This window comes from Prionailurus bengalensis, chromosome A2, assembly GCF_016509475.1.
Source record: "Prionailurus bengalensis isolate Pbe53 chromosome A2, Fcat_Pben_1.1_paternal_pri, whole genome shotgun sequence".
NCBI lineage: Eukaryota > Metazoa > Chordata > Mammalia > Carnivora > Felidae > Prionailurus > Prionailurus bengalensis.
Window position 1 is genome coordinate 108,403,400 of NC_057348.1, and position 25,660 is coordinate 108,429,059.

General features: G+C 34.8%; 1 protein-coding gene and 1 non-coding gene across 2 annotated transcripts in view; one reads left to right on the forward strand and one right to left on the reverse strand.

Moving 5' to 3' along the window:
- Window positions 1–25,660, reverse strand: part of CRPPA (CDP-L-ribitol pyrophosphorylase A) — a 325,460-nt gene that overhangs the window by 21,592 nt on the left and 278,208 nt on the right. The window lies entirely within an intron of this gene.
- LOC122488863 lies at window positions 12,434–12,533 on the forward strand. Its single transcript, XR_006298775.1, has one exon. It is a non-coding gene; the product is annotated as a small nucleolar RNA U13 (small nucleolar RNA).

A 25,660-nucleotide genomic window follows, 5' to 3' on the forward strand; every position in this document is an offset into this window, starting at 1 on the left:
AATGATTGATAATCTTTATAGGGATATATTAAAAGGCATTTAAAAAGTAAGTGTCAAGTTCAATGATAGGAAGTTCTTATTATATACGTTCTTATAAAAATATAATCCTCTCACAGAATGAAATATCTCCTGACTTAAAAAATGAAACAAAAGCTCGCATGAGGATTTCTAGCCTGCTTAGATTTGTTTTGTTTTAGATCTGAGCACTTTATTTACTTGGAAATAAGCTCTCAGCATTGCAGAACAAAACCAAAAACACACACTCTCACAGCTCCCCTATGAAAACTGTAGCTTACAATGGCATTCTTCCATATATTATATCACTGATTTTTTTAAATAATAAGTATTGTGAAGTTTAGGAAAAGAAGGGTAGGGGAAGTTGGTCTCATTATTATTGGAGATGCCTTTGGCATTGTTCTTTATATTCTCAATAATAAATGCTAGAGTAACAGCCTGATTTATAACAATCATTTTCAGTCTGAGGTAACCATTTCTTGTACATCCCTTTATAGCATGTTAACTTTCTGCCTTCAAACTATATATGCTGAATAGAAGGAGTAAAGTGAATGTTTTAAGAGGGAAACAAGATAGATTAAATTGAACAGTAAAACATTCCTTGTTTTCAACCAGGAACATTTTACACATAAGAATTTAATGGAATACAACAGAGTGCAAAGAGTCTTTAGTATCTTATAACATTAGTTTGGTTATTTACAGTAGGCTTATGAATCCAAAACAAGAAGTTATAAGAAGAATACAAATATAATTGATAAATGCTAGATATTATTAAAATTTTTCTTTCATATCTATTATTTATTTTTGAGAGACAGAGTATGAGCAGGGGAGGAGTAGAGAGAGGGAGACACAGAATCAGAAGCAGGCTCCAGGCTCTGAGCTGTCAGTGCAGAAAAGCCCAACATGGGGTTCAACCTCATATACAGTGAGATCATGACCTGCCCCAAAGTCGTACGCTTAACAAGTTTAGCCACGCAAGTGCCCCAATAAGTGCTATATTTTAATATGCTTGAGATTTAAACATCCTAAGATTCTAAGTACTTATTCTTCTTCCCTTCAAAAGAAAAGAATCAGTTGCCATTTCCTGCAGCCTGATGTATAGCTTATTGCTAGGGTGTATAAAGCAACAAAACAACAAGTTAAGTTACGGAAGAGGAATAGTGACTATAGATAAGCCACAAGGGAGTCAAATTTTAGGGAAGTCCAAAGGCAAACTCTGTTAGATTCATGCAGATCTATCTTGTTTGTCAGGAAATAAGATTCAAAAGCCCTAGTAACTCAGAGCTCTGTCCAGCAACATCCACCTGCATATCAATCACTAGGAGCCGAAGATATTTTTAAAAAAATAACTGTTTTAACGTGCATAGCAGAAGCTCATCCAACTTACAGGGCCACCCAATAAATATCATGTGATGGTGATAATGAACTCTAACATGTGCACTGTATGCCAAACTGTATGGTGCTTAAGAGGAATGACAAGAAGTAGTCACCATACCACACTAAACTACAGAAATCCATGGGTCAGGGATTTAAAAGGGATACTGAATGTGTGGGGCTTTTAACTGCTTTACTTACAACTCTCTATATTTTATAAAAATAGCTTGAGGGGCACCTTGGTGTCTCAGTCAGTTTAGGGTCCAACACTTGACTTCAGCGCAGGTCATGATCTCACGCTTCATGGGATCAAGCCTGGCCTCAGTCCCCACAGAACAGAACCTGTTTGGGATTCTCTCCCTCCCTTTCTGTCTCTGCCCCTTCCCTCTTCATGTTCTCTCTCTCACTTAAAATAAATAAACAAACTTAAAAAAAAATAGCTGGTAAATGAAGGACAAATACGTAAAGGTTTTCTTCAGCACCCAAACATTAACAAAGTATTTTCATTAATACAAACAAAATAAAAATTGTAAATTTAATTTGACTTAACAGTTATCATGATATTAAATTGCTAATCACCTCTTTTCAAGAGCCATTGAAACATTGAATATATCACGTGGCATGAAAAATACAATTTATTTCACTAAAGGGAAGGGAAGGAAGCCACAAAAGAGTGGTTTCTTTCTTCCAAACTATAACTAAAACTTGATCTTTTAAAACTGTGAATAAACACAAAACAGTTTTGTTACATAAACTTTCTAACAGTTTTGTTACATAAAACAGTTTTGTTACATAGTAATTATTCAGTTTCTTGCTTCCAGTTAGAAAACAGACAAGGCTATCTTCCATTTACTCTGGGGCCATCTCTATAACATACAATTCATTTAAAAATAGCTGCTTTCTCTTATGCAGCCCCATAGAATCATTTTTACGTTCATTAAGAATAAATTCAATGAATCAACTAGAGAGTAATCACCACAAATTTGAAGATAATATGAGAAAGATAACAGCCAAGACAGGATGACCTTTCAATGAGGGGATTATAAGTAATGAGAGTTACTTATTATTCATTATAAGTAATTACTTGTAATTACGCTTACTCGTTATAAGCAGTAAGAATTATAATGGTGGACCTCTTTGGGGACCCCCCCCTCAAAGAAAGTGTTATAAATTCTAAGTGTACCTTTCAAGAAGAATTCAATTACTTTTTAATTTTATGAAGTAGATTGCCTAATGGATAACTTAATAATGTATCAGAAGAACAAAACTCTAATTTGTGAAAGGGTTCCTTTTTAATAAATCATTGAGAAGCTTGATCAAGGTGGTAGCCTAAGGGCACATGTCTTCCTCATTTTAAATCCCTGCAAATGTGTACTGGTGGTTATGGTGGGGTTAAATGCACTTGGAACCTCATACATGCACACACAGATACACATATGATAATACTGGAAAATAACAGGTCATGCTATAATGTGACTAGAAATTTTGGAGAACTCTTGAGAAAGAGAAAGAGAGAGGACTAGGCCAGAAACAAAAACTACAGACCCAAGGTAGAGCTCTAGAGAAGACAATTCTGTGTTGATTCAATTTGGGATTGAACAAATTCACGGAGCAGAAAAAGATCCTGGCCCAATCTTAAAGGTAAGTATTCATTAACTACATTCTAAGGAGTCATCAGGCTGACAGATCCATCACTCCCTACCTGCATTAAAGAATTGGCAATACAGATGTTTACTCACAGCCTAAAGCAGATCATACGAGCACTTAATCTGGAAAAAAATGACAATGTCTTAAGTTGTCAGGGAATTTCGAAAGAAAAATAATCTTCTATAAGGGAAGCAAGCTATTGGAAGTAAATGACATTTATACGGTAATAATAATGTGAATACATTGTGTTAACTAAAAGTTGTGATAATATGCATACAATGTTCTCTCACCACAATACACTGTGAAAAAGAAGAGTTTACACTAAGATTTCTAGTTTGGTTTCAACATATAAAAATCTGTTATTTAACACATTATAAAATGAAGGGAATAACACAGGAAGAACTTTTAATTACATTTAGTATTTGTACTGTTCAACATCTATTCCTGAGAAAGAAAAAAAAAAAAAGAAGTCAAGTGGGGAGAAGAATCTCTTTCATACGAATTTCCCTTAAAAGAGACACAAGGATAAGTGACATCACTTCTAATATACCTCACTGCACTGGATTTCTTAGCTAATATAACAGGGAAAATAAGAAATATAAGGGTTAAATACTGGAAAGTAAAATACAATCTATCCTTCTTTTAAACATAAAAAAGTAATCATTTGAAAATATAAAAGAACTGTGAACAGAGTTCAGTAAGTGGTTAGGTTTAAGAACAATCCACAGAATAATATGCACTTTCCTGTAAAATAGTAAAAAAAAAAAAAAAGTTATAAAATTTAATATTTTCAAGGGCGCCCAGGTGGCTCACTTGAGTTAGCAACCGACTTCAGCTCAGGTCATGATCTCACAGTTTGTGAGTTCAAGCCCCACATCGGGCTCACTGCTGTCAGCACAAAGCCAGCTTTACATCCTCTATTCCTCTCTCTGTCTCTCAAAATTAATAATAATAATAGTAATAATAATAATAACCACCTTTAAAAACTTTAAAATAATTTAATACTTTCAAAGACCCTAACCACAAAACTTGGTAGCTCTCAAAACATTGGCAATAACCAATTATGAAATGTAATAAAAAAGATAATTATCACATTGGCAAAAACAAAGCAAAATAAATTAAAACCCATAAAATGGTCATAATTAAGTCTTGAAAAGTGTCAGAGTACCGACATTTCTAAATTAAAACAGAATTATCAACAATAACTTTTAGTAACTGCAACTCACACCAAGTAATTTGAGTCTACATTTGTAGGATGTTCAAAAAGAATAAATCACAAAAAAACTAATTTAAATTTTACTTACGCCATTTTATAGCAAATGGATTCATTTTTTACACTGATAAACAATAAATACCATGTGACTTTTTCACATGAGTTATAAATCAGGGAGAAAGGGTTTCTAACATAAAGAAGAGAAACCAGATGACAAATAACAAAGCCAAGAGAGTAACTTGGTAAGAAAGCTAGATTTAGGCTAGAACATAAGACATGGAAATACTTTTTTAAGTTTATTTATTTATTTTGAGAGAGAGAGAGAGAAAGAAAGAGAGAAAGAGAGAGAGAGAGAGAGAGAGAGAGAGAGAGAGAGAGATACCCAAGCAGGCTCCATGCTGTCAATGCAGAGCCCAACATGGGGCTCGATTCCCTGAACACAAGATCAAGGACATGGAAATTCTTAATGATAGAATGGAAAATTAAAAAAAAAAAGTCAGTGAAGATCAAGAAGAATCCACACCAATTCAAAGTCATAAGGCAGAAAGACAAATTAGACCCAAATAACACACCACGTTAGTAGGAGCCCATAATGGACAGAACTAAGAATATGCCACACAGGGTATATTTACAAAACATTATGATAGTCATAGAAATAAAGTCACTATGACTAGAGATAAGATGAATAAAAAAAAAGAGAAAGTATAGTAATGAGCAATCCATAGACATCCGAAAATAATTAGTTTTACTTCATGACTAAATGCATAATATACAAATTATTTTCAGTCTTACAGGATGGTTATAAATAAACATTGGTATATATTGCTTTAATTACTGTAGCTTAACCATGAGAATAGAAGCATAAAAGAAAAAGATTCAAAGTTTGAGCAATACATCCAATTTTAATCAGTACAATCAAACCCATTATTTTTTTTAGGAAAAAATGATTTGATCCCTCTCGCCACATCACACATGGTGCTCCTCTATAATTATGCTCCTCCTTTATCTCTCCAGTCTAACCTCATTAGCCTATTCTTAAGCCTTTTGAGTTGAAGTTCTCTTCGGTCATAAGGCATTCTTATCCTTTCTTCAGAATTCTTTCTCTTCCATCATTACTTTCCTTCAGATCTCAGAGTGGGTGAAAAAGTTCCTTTTCATTTTTGTTCCTCTTCCTCAAAAAAGCCCTTCTGGACATGCCTGCTTAGGTCAAATCCATCCATCGTGGCTCTCATGGGACCTCTCCTTTTTAGCTCTTGTCTCTGTTCCAATTTTGTATTTATTAATGTGATTCTTTCCTGGCCTGAAGCTCTAGGCTGATACCAGATACATGTAATCTTGTCTGTCCAGGCTCAGCACTGCACTCCCAGTTTTCTTATGATGCCTACACCAGAGTGAGTGCTAATACATATTTGTACAGGGAAGCACATATTTTGAATGAAAAAAAAATGTCTAAGAAATGAAATTTAGGTTTCTGGCTTTATTTGTTGATAACTCTCTGCAAGCCAGATGTAACTTAGTCTCTTTTCCTATTCTACATGTCCATTTCATCTCCCTCCCAGTGTCTCTCATTCCTCTTTGATATGTAATCTCAGGGACCAGAAAGTATATTTCTCTTTCAGTGTTTCACCATTTCTGACAGATTGCCATTCCAACTCACAGGACTCATTGTTTCCCTATTGAGGCCCTACTTTCACACAAGACCTGAAACAAGAATGGGAATGTAATCGAACAAGTAACTATTGAACTTAAAAAAAAAAAAAAAAAAAAAAAAAGCTGGTCCACATTCTACCCAAGATCATCTGAGACTGCACCCACCGCGTGACAATCATACCCCCCCAGATCAGTTGCCCTGATAAAACTCTTGAAAGGACTTATGTGCAATAAAAAAATTATAATAATGAAGGTTAAAATAATAGATGTGCTATAATATTTTGATTATTGGAAAGAGAGAATATTCTTTTTTTGAAATCAGAAGAAATACTTATGTTCCTTTAATGATGCATATTAGATATTTTCCAGATAGAAGGAAGCAAGAGAGAAAGGGGTCTTTTTAAATACAGACTCTAGGAAATTGTTGGTTATGTCAGAGACCATCTGAAGCTGCATGGTTGAGAAATTATGCTGCTGTGTCAGCAAAAATTGAGTTCTGAAGTGAGAAGATGGGCACCTAGCAGAATCTGTCTTACATGTTTTATTTAATCCTTAAAACAGAATTAAATAAACAAATTAAAAACAAAAACAAAACAAAAAACACCATGACTGCAAGTCCTATCCTTACTGCCCATTCCTAAATTGGAAAATGGATTTGCAAAGGGCAGATATCAACTCCCTAACACTGACCCAGCCTCATTCTGCCAAATTGCATTAATTGGGAAACTCCCTTGAACTAAGTTTCTTCCTTTGTATACTGCCAAGGAACACTTTTATTTATGGGACATAAGTAATGAATCTCTGTATCCTGTTTTACAAATTAGGTCCAAATTGAATAACATCTGGAAGATATTCCTAGAAGTTTAGGATTTAAGGATGAGGACGTTCCCTATTTTCAGAATGGAATATATGTCCTGTTTTTTGTTGTTTTAGTTCATTTTTAGGAAAATTTCAACAAAAAAAGATGAATCTATCTATTTAGTCCTTATAATCTATAAATCTGCCCAGGCTAAGATTCTGCTTTCTGTTTACTTTGTTTCCAGTATGACTTTTGATGACTTGGCCATGTTACTCTGTTCACAGTTAATAACTATCTATTATGTATATACATAGTGCTATATATCCAAGTGTGAGTTACATAGCAATGTGTTATCAGGTAGGTTCTGTCATAAAAAGATTTATAATCTATAAGGAATTTTATAGTTAAACATATACCAAAAAGTTAAAGAGTAATACAAGGGTTTGTATCTTAATATTATCTGATAATGCCTCAAAGGCTGCTTAAGAATCTAACAAGAAATCAAGGAGACTGAAACTTCTCATTCTGCTCCTCAAATAGATAAGATTTCTGGTTTCCAAAGGGAATATGCTCCATATTATTATTTTCTTAAATTTACATCCAAATAAGTTTGCATTAAGTACAACAATGATTTCAGGAGTAGATTCCTTAATGCCCCTTACCCATTTAGCCCATCCCCCCTCCCACAACCCCTCCAGTAATCCTGTTTGTTCTCCATATTTATGAGTCTCTTCTGTTTTGTCCCCCTCCCTGTTTTTATATTATTTTTGTTTCCCTTCCCTTATGTTCATATGTTTTGTCTCTTAAAGTCCTCATGTGAGTGAAGTCATATGATATTTTTCTTTCTCTGAATAATTTCACTTAGCATAATGCCCTCCAGTTCTATCCACGTAGTTGCAAATGGCAAGATTTCATTCTTTTTGATTACCGAGTAATACTCCGTTGTATATGTATACCACATCTTCTTTATCCATTCATTCCTCAGTGGACATTTGGGCTCTTTCCATACTTTGGCTATTGTTGAAAATGCTACTATAAACATTTGGGTGCATGTGTCCCTTTGAAACAGCACACCTGTATCCCTTGGATAAATACCTAGTTTTGCAATTACTGGGTCGTAGAGTAGTTCTATTTTTAGTTTTTTGAGGAACCTCCATACTGGTTTCCAGTGGCTGCACCAGCTTGCATTCCCAGCTCCATTTATTTTTGCACAATGGATTTCATTGATAGAAAGAATGTTTTAAACTGAAGATAATCAGAGAAATGAGAAAATAAATAGTGAATAAGTAGTATACAGATAATGACATAAACTCACTGAAATGATTTTGTACAATGGTTAATTATGTCTTCCAGGACTTGAGCTAGTTCAGAAGTACAGGTAGAAGAATTCCCCAGCACCACCAGGGTAAGGGTAGGTGGCTGCTGTGAAGATATGGGGCCCAAATACATGCTAGAGTAGGACTGTTAAGTCAACTCCCTAACTAACAAAGGCAACAGAAGACCTCACAGCAGCAGGGATGGGATGTATTAATTGAGTAAGTTTGAAACCAGGGTACAGAACTTAGATCATGTACTCATAACAACACCCTTGAAGATGCTTCATCAGGTGATTTACATAGCATAAGTAGTATTTTAAAAAGAATCATCTGGAGAACAAATGATCAAACAGAAATTAGAGCAGGGGTTTTCAACCTGAACGTGATGGTCACTCTAGGCTTGAGTAATGATCACTGGAGGCTGTGCTATGCTTTGTATGATGTTTATCATCATCCACAACCTCGGCTCATTATCTGCCCATAGCACCACACCCTCGGTTATGACAACTCAAAATGTCTCCAGATATTATTGCTAATGTGCCACAGGATGAAAGGTAAGGAAAGTAATTATTTTTAGATATGAAGGGAGACCTTGACTACAAGGATGAGCACATATATATATATATATATATATATATATATATATATAGTATGAAAGTTTATTCAGAATTCCCTCAATGATTCAACTTTGTAGACTTCTTAAAAAAATTTTTTTTAATGATGTTTATTTCTGAGAGAGAGAGACAGACAGACAGTGTGAGTGGGGAGGGGCAAATAGAGAGGCAGACACAGAATCTGAAGCAGGCTCCAGGTTCTGAGCTGTCAGCAAAGAGTCCAACGCAGGGCTAGGACTCACAAACCATGAGATCATGACCTGAGTCAAAGTGGGTTGCTTAACTAACTGAGTCACCCAGGAGCCCCTAAGTTTCTAGACCTTTTAATGGGAAAGTAGCACTCAAAAAAGGGAAAGTAGAGAAGAAAGCATGTTTTAATGAGGGAAAGGAAGGTGTGGAAATAGGGATATCAAGTTAAATAATTTCTTATATATGAAACCTGTCTGTACAGCATAACATCTTAAAGAACACTTTCTATAATTTTAACAGATAAGTAAAAATGAACATAGGATTAAATGATACAGAAATGTATATGGCAGGATATGCATAATACTGACATTTCTCAACTTGCTTTTAAAAATTATGATTGAATTTTAGCCACAAACATACAAATTTACCCTTTGCAAAATACTAGAAATGTTTCTAAGAAGTTGCACAAAATTGGGGTGCCTGGGTGGATCATTGGTTAAGCATCTGACTTTGGCTCAGGTCATGAGCTCACATTTTGTGAGTTTGAACCCCGTGTTGGGCTCTGTGCTGACAGCTCAGAGCCTGAAGCCTGCTTTGGATTCTGTGTCTCCCTCTCTCTCAGCCCCTCTCCCACTTCTCTCTGTCTCAAAAATAAATAAATGTTGAAAAAAATAAAAGTTAAAAAGAAGCTGCCCCAAATTAAATCTAACCAGAAAGCAAAGGTATCATGAGAAGTTCCATATTTAAGTGAATACTATGCTAGACTTTTCTGAAAAGTAACAATTCTATAGTATGATTACTTACTAACATCCCATCTTAGGGTCTGGTTTTTAAGTTTTATTTCCCCCAAAGTCGAACACACTATTTGAAAAGTAAATAAATAACACTAACTGTCCTTGGCCAAGATCTCAAAACCACTTTATTCCAATATACCTAAACAAAGATGTAGCATTTTCTGCCTTTTGAGGATCACCTTCTTAGCATTATTGTGAGGTGCTTTTGGAAATGCTCACAGCCAAACAGAAAATTCATACAAGGATGTTTTAAACAGGCACAATTTCAAATGCACAGCCAGAAGGTTTTAATAAACCTAAAGAAGTAGAGTGTCAAGCAAAAGGTTAAAATATACTTCTGTGAAGACCTCTGCTTGACTGTTCTTTGACTACTTTGTGGTGAGGTAAGACTCTATTATATAAACTATATATTGAGCTTTACCTTATAATTATGGTAAGTGTTATTTGTGAAAGTTACTTAAACTGATTTGGAATTTTGCTTCCTCAGCTGGCAGCAATTACACAAAGACCACCAGAAATTATTCTTCAGCTCCTTTTGGGATCTACAAGCTTGTTATGAACACTTATGCAAGCGTGCATGAACATTACACTCTGACAACAAACAAGGCCAGAGGGAAGGTTTTTCTTTGCTACTAAAAATCTGCTTGTGATTCAAAAGCCAAAAGCGAAATCATAATTCTACCAGCATATACAACTTTATCTAAAATCAGAGTCACTCCATGCAGGATTTTGACAGTAACAAGTCACACAAATTGCTAACTACTTCTTACCCAGTGAGTACAATCATCTAACAAAGCAATTTCCATACGAGCAACCAGAAACATTTCTGGCTTCAGTTGTTAATCTTCCATGAAAAACTATTTCCATACTATTTTTAACTTGTATATGGTAATAATTATATGTTTATCTCTGAAGCATGAAAACTCTTACAGGACCCTTTTTAATGCATTTGTGGACCGTTATCCCTGCCATGTCCTTGGCAGATGGAAGTATTCCTATCTTCCTTCCAGGAACACAAGCTGAGAAACACACTGCTTTCTTTTCAACTGGCTCCTTTTGTGTGTCCTAAACTCGCACATTTTTGGGCCTACTTCTCAATAACCTTTCAATTTTATTTTCTTAGATAAAAAAAAAAAATGTAACCGTGTGATACCTAAAGCCAATTAATATGGAAAAATACATTAAACGGCAAATAAAATTCATGATTTACCTTGACCACGTACATATAAAATTTAAGTATTAAATATTTTACTATAAATTGGAAAGTTTATTTAAAGAGCAAAGGAATCATTTCAAGATATTTAACTATAGAGATCTGAACTAAAATATCTTACACGCCTTTTACCAACTGTTTTAAACTCATTTAATACACTGAATAACCATATGATATGAATATTCTTTTATCTTTATAGAGAGGAAAATTAATCTAAAAAAAAATTAAGTATCTCATCCAAGTTTAGACAGAAAATAAGTGAGGGTCCTGAGTATTAAGTCCAGTTCCATCTGAATTTCCAAAATAACTTTATTTCTTTGATTCTATGTATGCTCCATCCTTTCTGAAGTTCAAAAAGGACCCAATTACCAACTAGACTGACTTCAAATACGTAAAACCTGAAACAGGGTTACAAATTAATGCTAACAATTGCTAACCAACAGATGGTCTTTATTCTTAAGGAACTCATAGTTTAGTATTGGACACTAACATTTTATTTCCAGGGTGTCTTCACTGCATCAAATGCATAAAACATCAGCACCTCACAGAGATTTCATACAAGAAAGTAGGTATCCATTGTCTACTGTAATGGAATGAGAATGAGGGTAATGGGAAGATATTAAACATACATTTTATTAATGCTGTATATCATATAAAGTTATAGGATTGTATTAATGTATATAGACAAAAACATATATTAAAGTATTAATTATACATGTTTATATTGTATACACATATACACACATATACATACACACACATATATATAATACCCAATACATATATATCAGGTATGTCTTTCTACTACCCTCCTCTCATTCCACCTCAATAAACAAAGGATATCTACTCTCTTCCATAAAATTACTCTGTGAAGTGATGTACCATGTATCTCTGACACACATATACACACGTGTGTGTTTGTGTGTGTGTGTGTATCTGCACATTACTTATATCTATTTCTTTTTGAAAGAGAGAGAGCAAGCATGCACAAGAGTGGGTGAGAGAGAAAGAGGGAGAGAGAGAATCTCAAACAGGCTCCACACTCAGCATGAGCCTGACAGTGGCTCAATCTCCCTTCTGTGACATCATGACCTGAGCCAAAATTAAGAGTTGGTTGCTTAACCAAGTGAGCTACCCAGGTGCCCCACCTATATATTAATGTATGTATGTATACATCTTAAGACTTCTGTCTAGATTAATCTCTCTAAAAGTATTCCCTACATCTGAGAGCTCTGAGATCGCTAATTTGCACCATTTGAATTCTTTACGATAATTTCTTGAAGCACTGTATTATAGAAAACAAGATTGAGATACTACTTCAGAAAGGAAAACTGAAATACTCAACTCTAATGATCTATACTTTAACCTTTTTGATGTGATTAAGTATGGGAGGGGAGGGGAATAGGTAGAGGAAAAGACTTTTGCTCTTAATTATACTTTTACACTTTAAGAATTATTTTATAAAAAGTATGGGTATTAACCTTATACTTTTTAACGGTAACAATACTGAAGACACATGGTATTCAAAATTAAATATTCAAAGGAGGACTGAGGTTTACAGATAGCTACAGAAAATCTCCTTTAATTAGCATACGATTACGAATATTAGATCCTTTTGTAGTCCTAAGCATGACTGCGTGTTCACACCTTTGTGTGATATGTGCCTCCCTCAAACCTTATTAGGACCTTGGCACTTTACCTGTCTGATATGGAAAAAAAAAAAAAGAACACTACATAAAATTTAATTTTTAATCATCTTATTTCAAAAAAGAGGTTCATTTTTTCCTTCAACTTCCACTGACACTATTCTTCAGTTTTTCATTAGAATATCCACTGCTGTAGTGGTTCTTTTTTTTTTCTATAAGCATTTTGTACACAAAAATAATAAGAATAAACCTAATAATGAAAATTCTGAGCCAGATGTACAGATAGTTATGAATTTTGCTTTCTCATTATCATACTGTATGATATGATATATACAAACAACCATGAAGAATCAAAGATTCATGCTTGCAATTATAATCTTGCACAAAATATGAGCACTGAGTGCTGATTAAACTAGTGATGCTTTATTAAAACTTCAGGAAAATACCATGTAGGAAAAATATTTTACAACATAAGCTTTATTCATTTTTGAAGTGACCAAAAATAGATATAACGTAAATATTAAGACAACAATAAAACCAACATGCTGTAAAAATAAACAAGGTTAACAGAACATAAACTATGTCAACTATTCACATATATATCTGATATATTTCTCTAACTGAACTCTTTACAGCTGAAGATATTTATGTGAAAACAAGATCATCATTTCTAGACGTCTGCTGCTTACTTACCACCTACAATAATTTTCCAGATAGAACAAATCACTGTTGGCTTAAATAACTCTAATTTCTCAGGAAAAGGATTTGGCTATGCAAGGGTACAATTGGCAATGGTATGGTATCTTGGGGTGAAAGGAAAAAGTTAAGCCATTCTTGAGTATACCCTGAGAAATACAAAAACTAAATTTGAAGTACTGGCAAAAACAATTAACCAAGAATATTTTAGAATCATTCAAGAGGTTTTAAGAGATCAGAGGGTATCCAAATTATGCCTTCAGTGTGTATTTACCGGTATTAACCTGTGTTTCATGCTTTAGCAATGAGGGGTGTGAGCTAATTATAACTTGAGCACCAAAACATAAGCACAAGGAAAAAAAAGGAACTTGATGACCCTAATATACTTTTTAGTTCCATAAAATTGTCTACATATTATGAAAATATTTAAAAATCTATTTTCTTTTTTAAAATTATGCTGTACTTTGGTGAATGGTAGACGGTAAGAATCATGAGTTAAAATATTAACTAAACATTTTAAAGGACCTATTTATTCTCTGTGTGTGTAGCTCACTTTACATGAGAAAGCCCTAAGGGGTAGTAAGTGAGGAAGAGGCAGAGTGCAGCATGGTAAAGAAGAGAGAGAGGAGGAAACAGGCAGTCTAACAGATCTCTGATGTAAGATCAGTGCCCTTGGGTATCATTAAGCTTCTTCATTCTCATTTTCTTTTACATCACCAAAACAGAGACAACAAAACCTGATGTGTCCACCCCTGAACCCACCCTATCCACACCAGAAATTTTCTAAGGTTTAAACGGCAGATCCAAAAATGTCCTCATCAAATATAACATTTTAAGAAATTAAATTGCTTTATTTATCATGAGCTTTCCCCCCAAGTAAATAGTATTAATACTAATTCAAAAGAGAAATGTGATACCAAAATCAAATGCTTTTTTTCTTTCTCTTGCAACTAGACTATATTTACTACAGACCCCAGGTGCTTAGGATATAGTAGGCACTTAAAAAACATTAATCAATAAATGAAGGAATGTACAAATGCATCTCTTGTGTTACCTAGACTAAAATCTGCTATACAGCTTAAGAATTAATAATATTACTTAAATATTCCCAAAGTAGACACTTGGCAGAATTTTCTACATTGGAATTACAATTCTAACCTTCAATAGGTGCAGTGTTTTTCCAGGGAAAGAAAACCTGCTACAAAATACAAAGAAGTACCATTATGGCTAACAGACTCATAGTCTGGTCAGCCATATTTCCCACAGACATGACTAAATTTAAGACTGATATTACTTTGCCATTATTAAATTCTCTGTTAAAAAAAAGTGTCAAGCAGAACTATTGCCCATGATAAAGTATATCCAAAGAAATACTGTACAGGCTAGGGAAAAAAACAACAACAGTAAATTGTTCATTAACTTACTATTACACAACTAGTTTTCAAGAAGTATGATCTCATTTCTTATATTTATATTAATTAATATGCAGAGACTTAAAGAAATAAAATACAAAGGTGAATTGCCTCCATTGAAGATCAGGAGCAGCAGTGACACTTTCCTTTCTGACTCCCTCATCACCCACAGAAGCCCGTGAGCAATCTGTTGGATTTTTCTGTAGAGCATAGTTTCAAAACCATCGCCTTTTACAATCCTTTTTACTCAGTCTTGTAGGAACTGGCTTTCTAATTGATGGGCAACTTTGATGAGGTTTAACTATTTCTCAGCATCTCCTAGAGATCTGTTTGAATAATCCAGGAAACATTTATTTATAAACTTCTGCCATTTTTAATTAATAGAATGCTTTTTAATATTTGGGGGGCACAATCACTCAGGCAGTGAAGACAGGCATGAAACATTTCACAAGAAAAAGAAACCAGTATACAACATTCTGCATGCTAATGCCTAAAAGTGATCAATGGACCAAATATTAAGAACCTTCTCTTGGTTGGTGTGCCTGGGTGGCTCAGTCAGTTAAGCACCAGACTTAGGCTCAGGTCATGATCTAATGATCAGTAAGTTTGAGCTCCACCTAGGGTTCTGCATTGACAGCACGGAGCCTGCTTAGGATTCTCTCTCCCTCTCTCTCTTGCTCTCTGCCCCTTTCCCTCCCTCAAAATAAATAAACTTACAACAAACAAACACTTTGCTTCACTTTCCTCCTTCCATGTCAGGGGTCAGCAAACTATGGCCCTCACAACAAATCAAGGTTCCTTTGGTCTTTACTATGTGTCACTGGTACATGGCCAATCATTCATTTACAGTTTATCCATGGCTACTTTTGTTAGAATGGTGGAGATGAGCATCCACAAACCCCCTATATCTTCTTTTTTCTTTTTTAAGAAAAATATTGTATAACAATTTATAAAATAAAATATTTTGACACCGAGGCTTTAATTATACAATTTCTTAAATATTTAACCAATACTCAACACTTGAATTTATTCAAAACACCAAGAACCAGCTTTTATATATTTTTCTTCTCTAATTTATGTAAATGAGTAAAAAAAATGGACCCTAAATGAGCAAAAAGCTGTACAGAAATTTTGATTTATTTTCTTACAAAGACTAACAAATCTAAAATATTAAACATAAGAGATTTAACTGAGCTATGTAAATATGAATATTAAAATATTTCATTTTAAAGGGCATAGCAAAAAGGCATCATATATTCAACCATTCACTATAATTCTTATCTTTCCCAGGCTAGTAATTATCAGAGTGCTAGAAAGATTATTTATTTAACTACATTTCAAATTCCTTGATGAGAAAAACCCCAAAGCATTTGTATGCATAATTTTAGACAAGCCTGGATCTTCCGCTGAGTACAAAATATGCACATACTCAATTTAAATACAGGACCATGCTTATTATGAAAAGGTTTCTAATTTCAAAAATAAAGTTCTTTATTGCATTAAAGAAATTATATAGTCCAAAAAAGACTTTATTCATTGATATGCTGGTAATTTAAATATAAATTATAATAAAACTATTGATTTTGAGGTAGGCATGGAAAAACAATTGTTCGAAAATAGTCCCCATATCTTAAGGAAAGTACTCTGTGATAAGAGTTTTCCACGTTTATATTCATACACTATATTTTAAATTTCTTTGGCTATCTTCCTAACCTACTCAAAATGCACCACCTACATTATAAGTATAGGTCTGTAATAAATCTCTTGAGAATAATGCATAATTCAAAACCCTGTCCTGTGTTAAATTCTAATGAGGTTTTAAGTACTTTTCGATTTTAGCACATTAATGCATTATAAAATCACCAGAGCAAAGAGTAATCAATCTCAACCCTGGCTCCCCTATAACTTAGTTTCTTCCTCCTCAGACAAGAATTGTCGTAAGGTTCCACCAAGATGATTTAAAAATGAGTAACAATTGCTTGAAATAGACCAAGAAAAACTATAGTAAGTATTTGTCATCAGGTAGGCTTGGCAGTTTTATACTCTACTTGAACCTCATGGTTGAAAAATTAAGTTGGGAAGAATATCAGATATTCTTTATGTTCTAATTGGCTGAGTTACTAAGTACAAAGCACCGAGAACAGCATGTGCCATCTATGTCAAGCAGTTTACAAACTCCACACCACGACCATCAGAACCATGATTGCATTTCCATCGTAGAAATGAAAACACAAACAAAAAAAATTAACCCATATGTAATCTTCTCTGGGAGTAAAGTACTTGAAGGCCAAAGTGATTTGAAATGCATGCTTCAGGGCATTTAGAGGGTAAAACTTTCCATTATTCAGGAAAGATTTTATCAAAGACATCCAGAGAATTAAAGACTTCTCTTATGCAACAATTTTGAGACACAAGTCAATAAAAACACAAGTCGCAGAAAAGTGTAGCACAGAAAGCTATGAACATGCATGAAATCCATTTAAGCTAGGGGTTACGTAGGATGTTAAGTGTTCACAGAAGCAAGTTCCTAACTGAAGAGAAAAGTACAAATAAGGTCACTGGATGTGCAACTTACCTCCAAAAGAAATCCTTGAATGATGAACATTTAATTCTGGTTGAAGTCATATTTACATAAAGTCTATTTCTCTCTGACAGAGGAATGACTGAAAAACTATGGTTTCCTTAGTGATGCGCAAAGCACTAATGTACCTATCATCATTGTTTCTTTTTTAAAATTTTTTTTAATGTTTATTTATTTTTGAGACAGAGAGAGACAGAGCATGAACAGGGAAGGGGCAAAGAGAGAGGGAGACCCAGAATCTAAAACGGGCTCCAGGCTCTGAGCTGTCAGCACAGAGCCTGACGCGGGGCTTGAACTCACGGACCGCGAGATCATGACCTGAGCCGAAGTCGGATGCTTAACCGACTGAGCCACCCAGGTGCCCCTCATCATTGTCTCTTAATAGCAGCCCAACACAGTAACAATGGTATGAACAATGGAATCTACAGATGTAGTCAGGTATTTTAGCTGTGGGATGTAGGACAGTTTTCAGAAAAGACATTACTGGAGGAACCACCTATGAAACTATCCCAGCAACTCCTAAGAGGCAATGAATACCTAAATTATAGTGGTCACATTAGGAATAAAAAAAGGAAGTGGGAAATGCCAGAAATATAGAACTAGAATTCAGAGCACTTAGCTACTGACTCTAGAACATGGAGGAATAATTAGGATTCTTGGTGGCATTCAAGTAACTAGAAGAACAATGGCTCTCCTAACAAACAGGGAGTCAAGAAAATATACTTCGGATTCTTTACCTATAAAATTGGAATAAATACTACCTCAGAGACATGCCTTGGCAATTAAAGAGATAAAGCCTGACTGCTAACCAATGGAGCACACAATATCAGGCCTTCAACACGTTGGCCTCTATTGTCTAAATAGAACTGATGGACCTTGGAAAACACAACTATGATAAAGTTTGCAACCAAGGGGAAGCTGATTCATGCAGCTGATTTATGGTCACAGTAAACTTTACAATTTCTTATATAAGTCTTCCACAAAACTATGACATGATTTTAGACCTAAATATAATTATTAGCATGCATTCATAAAATAAATGATGTCACGCACAATTTTTACTAGAGTTACCACAAACACTTTGAAAAGAGGCGAGTTAAGATCAACGGGATATAATGACGACGATAATAGTACTAACAATAAGTAAATTTTTTTAAGTTATGCAATTAAAGATATTAAGAATTATTTCTGAAATCCCTAGTCCCATAGAAACCTTTATAAACCTCTGTGGTTCTCTACCTGCAAAATGAAAGAAGAAAATAAAGGAATTTCAATTGATTGTAAAGGTGCAGTACCTCCCTCCACTGCCATGTTCCAACCATAAACTCCTGAGGCCTTAGTTTCCTTACATGTAAGTTTCTGCATGAAGGCAGTTTCCAAACAACGTTAAACAACATGTACTGTATGTTCTGTGACAAAAGGGTATCATAGTCTGCTAAGTGTGGGAACTGCTGGGTTAAACTGGCTTCTTTGCTGCCTGACTACTGAGAGCATCTTATAAGTCAATATAAATCATCAGTTTCCATGAGTATTATACAGTAACATAATTTTGCCAATAAATTTCACCATGCAGTCATTAACTTTGGCGGGGGGTGGGGGGATGGTGCAGAGGAGAAAATACTGAAAACCCATGCCTTAGATTATTTCACATGAGTCTCTAATATATTATGTCATTTGAGCCTCACAACCAGAAAGTAGTCCACAAAAGGGTCCAAAGAGAGAGAAAAGGAAATTTAAATTCAAAGAGATAAAGCAAGCAGCAAGTAGTGAGATTTATCTTTACATGTACTAAATCTCAGTCCAGCAATATTGTTTTATTAACGGAGACAAAATTTCTGATCTCAGGACGAGTATCAACCTGGAAGTGGGAGAAACTAATGTCTCTTCCAAATAAGATATTCTATTCCACTGTATACAACAGCCACAGTGCAGTTTACTGGCTAACTTTGAAAGATTTAAGCTTTTGGAAACACACTTTATAACTTAAGCCTAAATGGGAAGGCCCTTGGTGTTATGAAAGCACGTACCAAGTGAACTGTTTGATATCCCTGGAACTTTCTGTGATACCTAAGTTCAAAGTTCTCTTGGGAGAGACTAATGGCTGGAAAACCAAGGCAAAAAGAAGTTTTTCAAAGATAAGTAATATTTCTGGAAGGACAATCAGCTGCTAGCTCTTCACTGACAACCTTCATGAGGGGCTCTTTAAAATTCTTGAGAAATTACTAACTGCACATTTGCTTTAAGAGTCCAAATGTATTTTGCACATGGTTCATTTTAAGTTGCAGAAACATATATAGTCCTCTATTCAATCCCTTATACAGGAGACCTGGCCCCAATACCAAAATTTTTCCTGGGAAAGCTCATTATGGTACCATTTGTAACCCAGAGAAAATGATTCTTATTTTGTTAAAGCACACATCCCCACACACAGACATGTACACAAAGATACACATACTTCATTATGAATATTAGAAACTTTAAGAAAATAAGGATTAAGGAAATCTTTTCACCAATATCATGACATATAAAACATGATTCCTCAGATTTGAGGTACTTTACTATACTGTCAATATCCAAATAATATGGGTGCCAGCATATTTATAATTCTGCATTATATTTAAAAATATGTACATCCCCTTTTAAAAATCCCTAAATCATGCCAATGAGCTTCATGTGGTTAGATTCAAATTGTTGCTTCACCAGCAAATATTAAAAAAAAAAAAAAAGTACTCTAAGGCTCACACTTATTCTAAACAAATCATGATTTTAAACTATGATATTAAATTCTAATATATTTTAATTAATTTTTATTTATTTATTTATTTAGAGAGAGAGAGAAAGAGAGAACGAGCACGAGCACACAAGCAGGGAAAGGGTAGCGAGAGGAAGAGAAAGAATCCCAAGCAGGCTCCATGCTGTCAGCACAGAGTTCAACTTGGAGCTTGAGATCATGACCTGAGCCAAAATCAAAAGTCGAACACTTAACCAAATGAGCCACCCAGGAACCTCTTAAATTCTATTAATTTTGACATTTTATTCTCCAACTTCTTGTTGGCACTAATATATATTTTGTTTCAAGCATTTTCTAACAGTAACCTGTAAATGTTCCTTACCACTATTAAATATTTATGTATTAGTTTTCTGTTTGTTGCCGTAATAAATTACCACAAATTCAGTACCTTAGAACAATATAAATTTATTATCTTAGGTATCTTCTAGAAATTACCCATATTCTTTGGCTTGTAGCCTCCTTCCATCTTCAAAGCCAGCAATAGCTGGTCACATCTTTCTCGCTTCACATCACTGAGACTTTTGCCTTCGTCTTCCACTTTTAAGTACCCTTATGAATACATTGGGCCAACTCAGATGATGCAGGATCATCTGCCTATTTAAAGTCAACTGATTAGCAATCTTATTTGCATCTGCAACCTTACTTTTCTTTTGCCATGTAAGGTAACATATTTGCAGGTTCCAGGAGTTAGGGCATGGGCATTTTGGGGGGGGTGCCACTATTCTTACTAAGTTGGCTAAAGCTTATATTTTATATGCTGTCGATCAGTATCTATGCTTATCATCAAATGCATTCCTCTCTAAAGAATATTTAGTAGATAAACGCCTCAAATAACAAGTAAAATAGCACATACTTTATACTAAAAAATTGAGGACAAAAGCCTTAAGCAACAGAGTATCTCATACATAACTTATCATTTTTGAACTTTTAATATAACCTAATCAACTTTACATTCATCACTTTTGAAATCATAAAACTGGGATGATGTCACAAGTGACAGCCTCACCCTCTCACATCAAGAGGCAAGTCCCTAGTTTTTGGAAAAGCACTCACCTGACGCATGCCACATGCCTCTTATCCACCTCATTATCAACCTCCAAGGAGTCATCTTTTAAATCAAACCTTCCATCAGTAGCATGATGTAAGTATGTGCGATTACAACATGCCCTAACTTTGTAACCACACATGCTTCCATTCTTCTGTGCATGCGTGTCTTCTGCCAAGCATGGCTTTCATATGACTGATGCTATTTACGTAGTAGTTGCTTACTTATCTATGTTCAAGAATTAAACAACAGAACTTGCCATCCAAAAACAGTAAAACATGAATTTCCCCTACCTAAACCCAGTTATACTCTAAGCTCTTTGATGGTCGGAACACATCTGCCTTATTTTAGTGCCTTTTACCTATCCCAGTACAGTTCCAAAAAGTATTGTTCAAAGAATAAATGAAGGCACAGTACCAAGTATCTCAAGCTTTCTACCATTTTTTGTCATTACTTGTCTAACAAAATCTATTACTCTCAGTATAAGTTTTGCTTTAGTTAAAAATCCAACAGTAAAATCTGTGCTACAATTATGTATTATCTGCAAGGCTTGCCATACCCTTAATTATCTGCAAGTCTTGCCAATTATCTGCAAGGCTTGTCATACCCTTAATTAACACAATGATTATTTAGTTCCTGCCCTCATTCTTGTAACTGTGGTCTTTCAGATTTTTTTAAATGTTTTTATTTTATTTGAGAGAGAAAGAGAGACAGAGCATGAGCAGGGAAGGGGCAGAGAGAGATAGAGGCACAGAATCTGAAGTAGGCTCCAGCCTCTGAGCTGTCAGCACAGAGCCCAACGTGGGGCTCGAACTTGTGAACCACAAGATCAAGACCTGAGCCAAAGTCCAAATCTCAAGCGACTGAGCTATCCAGGCACCCCTTAGATTTTCAATGTTAGGCATTTGATATTGATATCTATTCCATAAAGCATTTCTCAATCCCCTTGAGCAGAATGATCTGTCTCTTCTAGCCCTTAAAACTATCTATTCCACCTGCTACTTGCACTATCTCATGTGGCACTTATTTATACACACATTGCATCTCCCCCAGTGCAATTTCTTATATAACTCCTTTGAAGTTATCTTTACACACACACAACACTTTCAGCAGAGTTGGACATACATGCTTTTTTCTCTTCAAAATATATTCTCCAGAAAACTTGGGAAGGATATGTTTTCCACTCTGAAACCGTAATTCTCATTTTCATTAAAAGTAATTCTTTTCTCTTTATCAACAATGAAATATTTATGAACTCCTGGCTAATAAAAAATATTTAGAGTGTGATTACAAAGTAAAACCAGGGCACAATGGATAAATATACAGAAATTATTATTCTGCAAATAAATAATATTCATTTCAATTATCTCTGTATACTAACAAAAATTATAAAACAAAAAGTTCCCCTACAAGGGGCATAATTATAATGTTTTTCCTAATGATATTAGTGACGACAGTCATATGCAGCCATCATTATACAGTTGATCCTTGGACAATATGGGGGTTATGAGCGCTTAACTCTCATGTACTTGAAAATCTGTGCATAACTTTGGACTCCCCCAAAACTTTAATAGCCTACTGTTGACCAGAAGGCTGACATATAACATTAACAGTCGATTAACACATACTTTGTAGGTCATATTATATACTATATTTGTACAATAAAGGAAGGTAGAAAAAATATTAAGAAAACTTTAGAAAGAAATACATTTACAGTATGGTACTGTATCTATTGAAAAAATCTGCATATAAGTGGATCCACACAGTTCAAACCCATGCTGTTCAAGGGTGAACTGTATTAACAATAATTTAATCCCATCACACTTTCCATCATAAGGGAAGAGAGCAAAGGCAGAAAATAGTTGTAAATAGAATTCAAAATCAACTGCAAGATATGCATCTCATATGCAAATCTCTAAGTCTTTCTGTAAAGCTTATGAAGGCGTATTCTGGAATATTCTATGGTATTAATATAAAAACAGCATAAAAATTTGGTATGTACGTGATAGTAGGGGGTGGCCTTTCTTCGAGAGTGTTTGAATCTAAAAAAACTTAAATTAGAAGACAATAGACGTGTGGCCCAGATTAAGTAGACTGTGTCGCAGAGAATGTGGCTACTTGACAAACGAAGTAGGATTTGATCTGTGAATGGCTGTCAGCTCTCATTTCTAACCCTTTGTAAAAAGTAATGACACTGTTGCCTCAGGAGAGGGCAATCATGCAAACCTGTGTGTATGAACAAGTTGTTTTGTTTTGTTTTGTTTTTCTCAATTTTCTTGCCAACTAGTATTTCATAAATGTTTGTTAAGGCTTTCTTAAATAAACAAGTCTGCCAAATACAATAAAAACCTACCTGATACGCTACAGTGAAACAAGTGGATAAGCAACGACTATAACCACAAGGTTTCAGTTCATGCAGGAGAAAACAATTTTAAGTGGTAAACAAAAATAAGGCGTCTCGGTAAAGTTTCTGAAACATCTTAATGCACCATTTGGGCTTGAAACAATTTATATCCAGAAAAATGAATATTGCGTGTTAAGGATCAGTAAAGCCTCAAGTTTAATTTTAAAGTTAACTATTTCCAAGTTTGAAAATATCTTCTGTTTTGTTTTTTACTTTATCTTCAGAAAGAAAGAAAAGTAACCTCTAAGCAGCCTATTATCATAAACAGTATTTTGTAAGCATCATTATAAGTGTGATATTAAGTAAAGAGAAATCCATAGGAAACACAAACCAGAATTTCATCTATGCACAACAAAACTGGATTTTAGAACAAACATGGGCTTTAAAAAAAGTCAGGTCTACATATGGTTTGTTTCACCACGTAGCCACGAACAAAGCCATTGGTGATGTGGAAGTAACTGAGTTGACTCAGATTCACCTGGGATGAATTCCAGGGTTAAAAAAACACACAGGCCTCAAATGGCATCACCTGTGCTAGGTCAAGTCCCCAAACCAGGGCTTAATACCTAACCTATTTGTAATCTCAGCCTCCCTGAGAAACTAGTCCTGGTCAGTCAGGATTTTTCTGGTCAGCACTGATGAGGTAATCTGTCACAGGGGCCCTCTCAGTTCCCTAAAGGATGATGAGGCAATCCACCTAGTAAGACCCTTTTGTCTTCCTCTCAGGGAAGGTGACCTTGCCTGAAACAATTGTTGTTTTGCTAACTGTCCCATCCAATTCTGCCCATAAAATCCTTCCATTTCCACAATTCCTAGGAGCTACCCTTTCCTAGACTGGATGTTGTTGATTCATGCATCAATTAATAAAGCCAATTAGACCTTTTAACATTCACTTGAGCTTCTGTCATCTACCACTAAAAATCTCTACTTTTAGGGGCGCCTGGGTGGCTTGGTCGGTTGAGTGTCCGACTTCGGCTCAGGTCATGACCTCACGGTCCGTGAGTGCAAGCCCCACGTCGGGCTCTGTGCTGACAGCTCAGAGCCTGGAGCCTGTTTCAGATTCTGTTTCTCCCTCTCTCTCTGCCCCTCCCCTGTTCATGCTCTGTCTCTCTCTGTCTCAAAAATAAATAAACGTTAAAAAAAAATTTTTAAAAAAATCTCTACTTTTAAATGCTTTCCAGAGAAGCTATTAGGTAGTGAAGTTAGAATATCGGCATTCTATCTTGCCACAGCATGGAAAGACAGACCAAGTTTATGGTGGTGTTATTGAATGCCCTATGCAGAAGAGCATTCTATATGGGATGTCCAGGAAACATGCAGGTATCTTTTACAGGCCAGTGCCAGTGATTTCTAATTACGTGGTAATAAATATGACATGACTGGTCATGTAAAGGCAGTGCGTTTAGTGTGGAGAACATTAAGGCCTTTATCTAGTATTCTCGGTTTCTTCAAAATTTAGGATTCAAGCTTAACATTTTTATTAAAAAGTAGTATGTGGTATCCTATTCACTGAAATAGTTCTTGAAGATAACACCAAACGGATTCATAAAAATTAAAGTTGTAACTACATCCATATAATCATTTAGCTTTTTAAATAGAAACATCAAGTATTAATAGAAGCTCATTTCATCTTATTGGGACATTCTACATACAATAAAAACTGGTGCTATTTCATAATCACTGATAAATCACATAATCACTGATAAATTAATTTTGAGCCATAATTACTTAAAACCTTTTACTCATACACTCAAATTAAGACTTTAAATGAGCAAATGACTTTTTAATGACAGGTTTATCAAAACCTTGTGCTGTACAATCTCCACAGAATATTTAGGGAATGGGAATCTACTTAATAATTTCCCCTCATTTGGAAATAATCAGCAACTTCCTTTTTACTTTAGAATCTTTACAACTCATTTTAACTATTAAGACCAACACCTGTCTTCTTAAGGAGGCTATAGAATGGCTATTCATGGGAATACACAGAAGGGATTCTACTGACAAATCACCATGTTGAAGATACTAAATGTTAGGACTGAACCCCTGTTACACCTTGAAAGTTTTAAAATTTTAAGTTGCTTTGAAATTGCTCTTTCCATCTCACATTAAATACTATGACTTGATGCTAACTGGGGTCATGGCCTGCCTCCTCCTAATTTTAACACAGTGAGCCAGAATCAAACAAAAACAGAACTCAAGGTTTTCATTTCCAGGAATCGAATGTAAATACATTTGCCGAACTCTGGTTAAGTTTTACA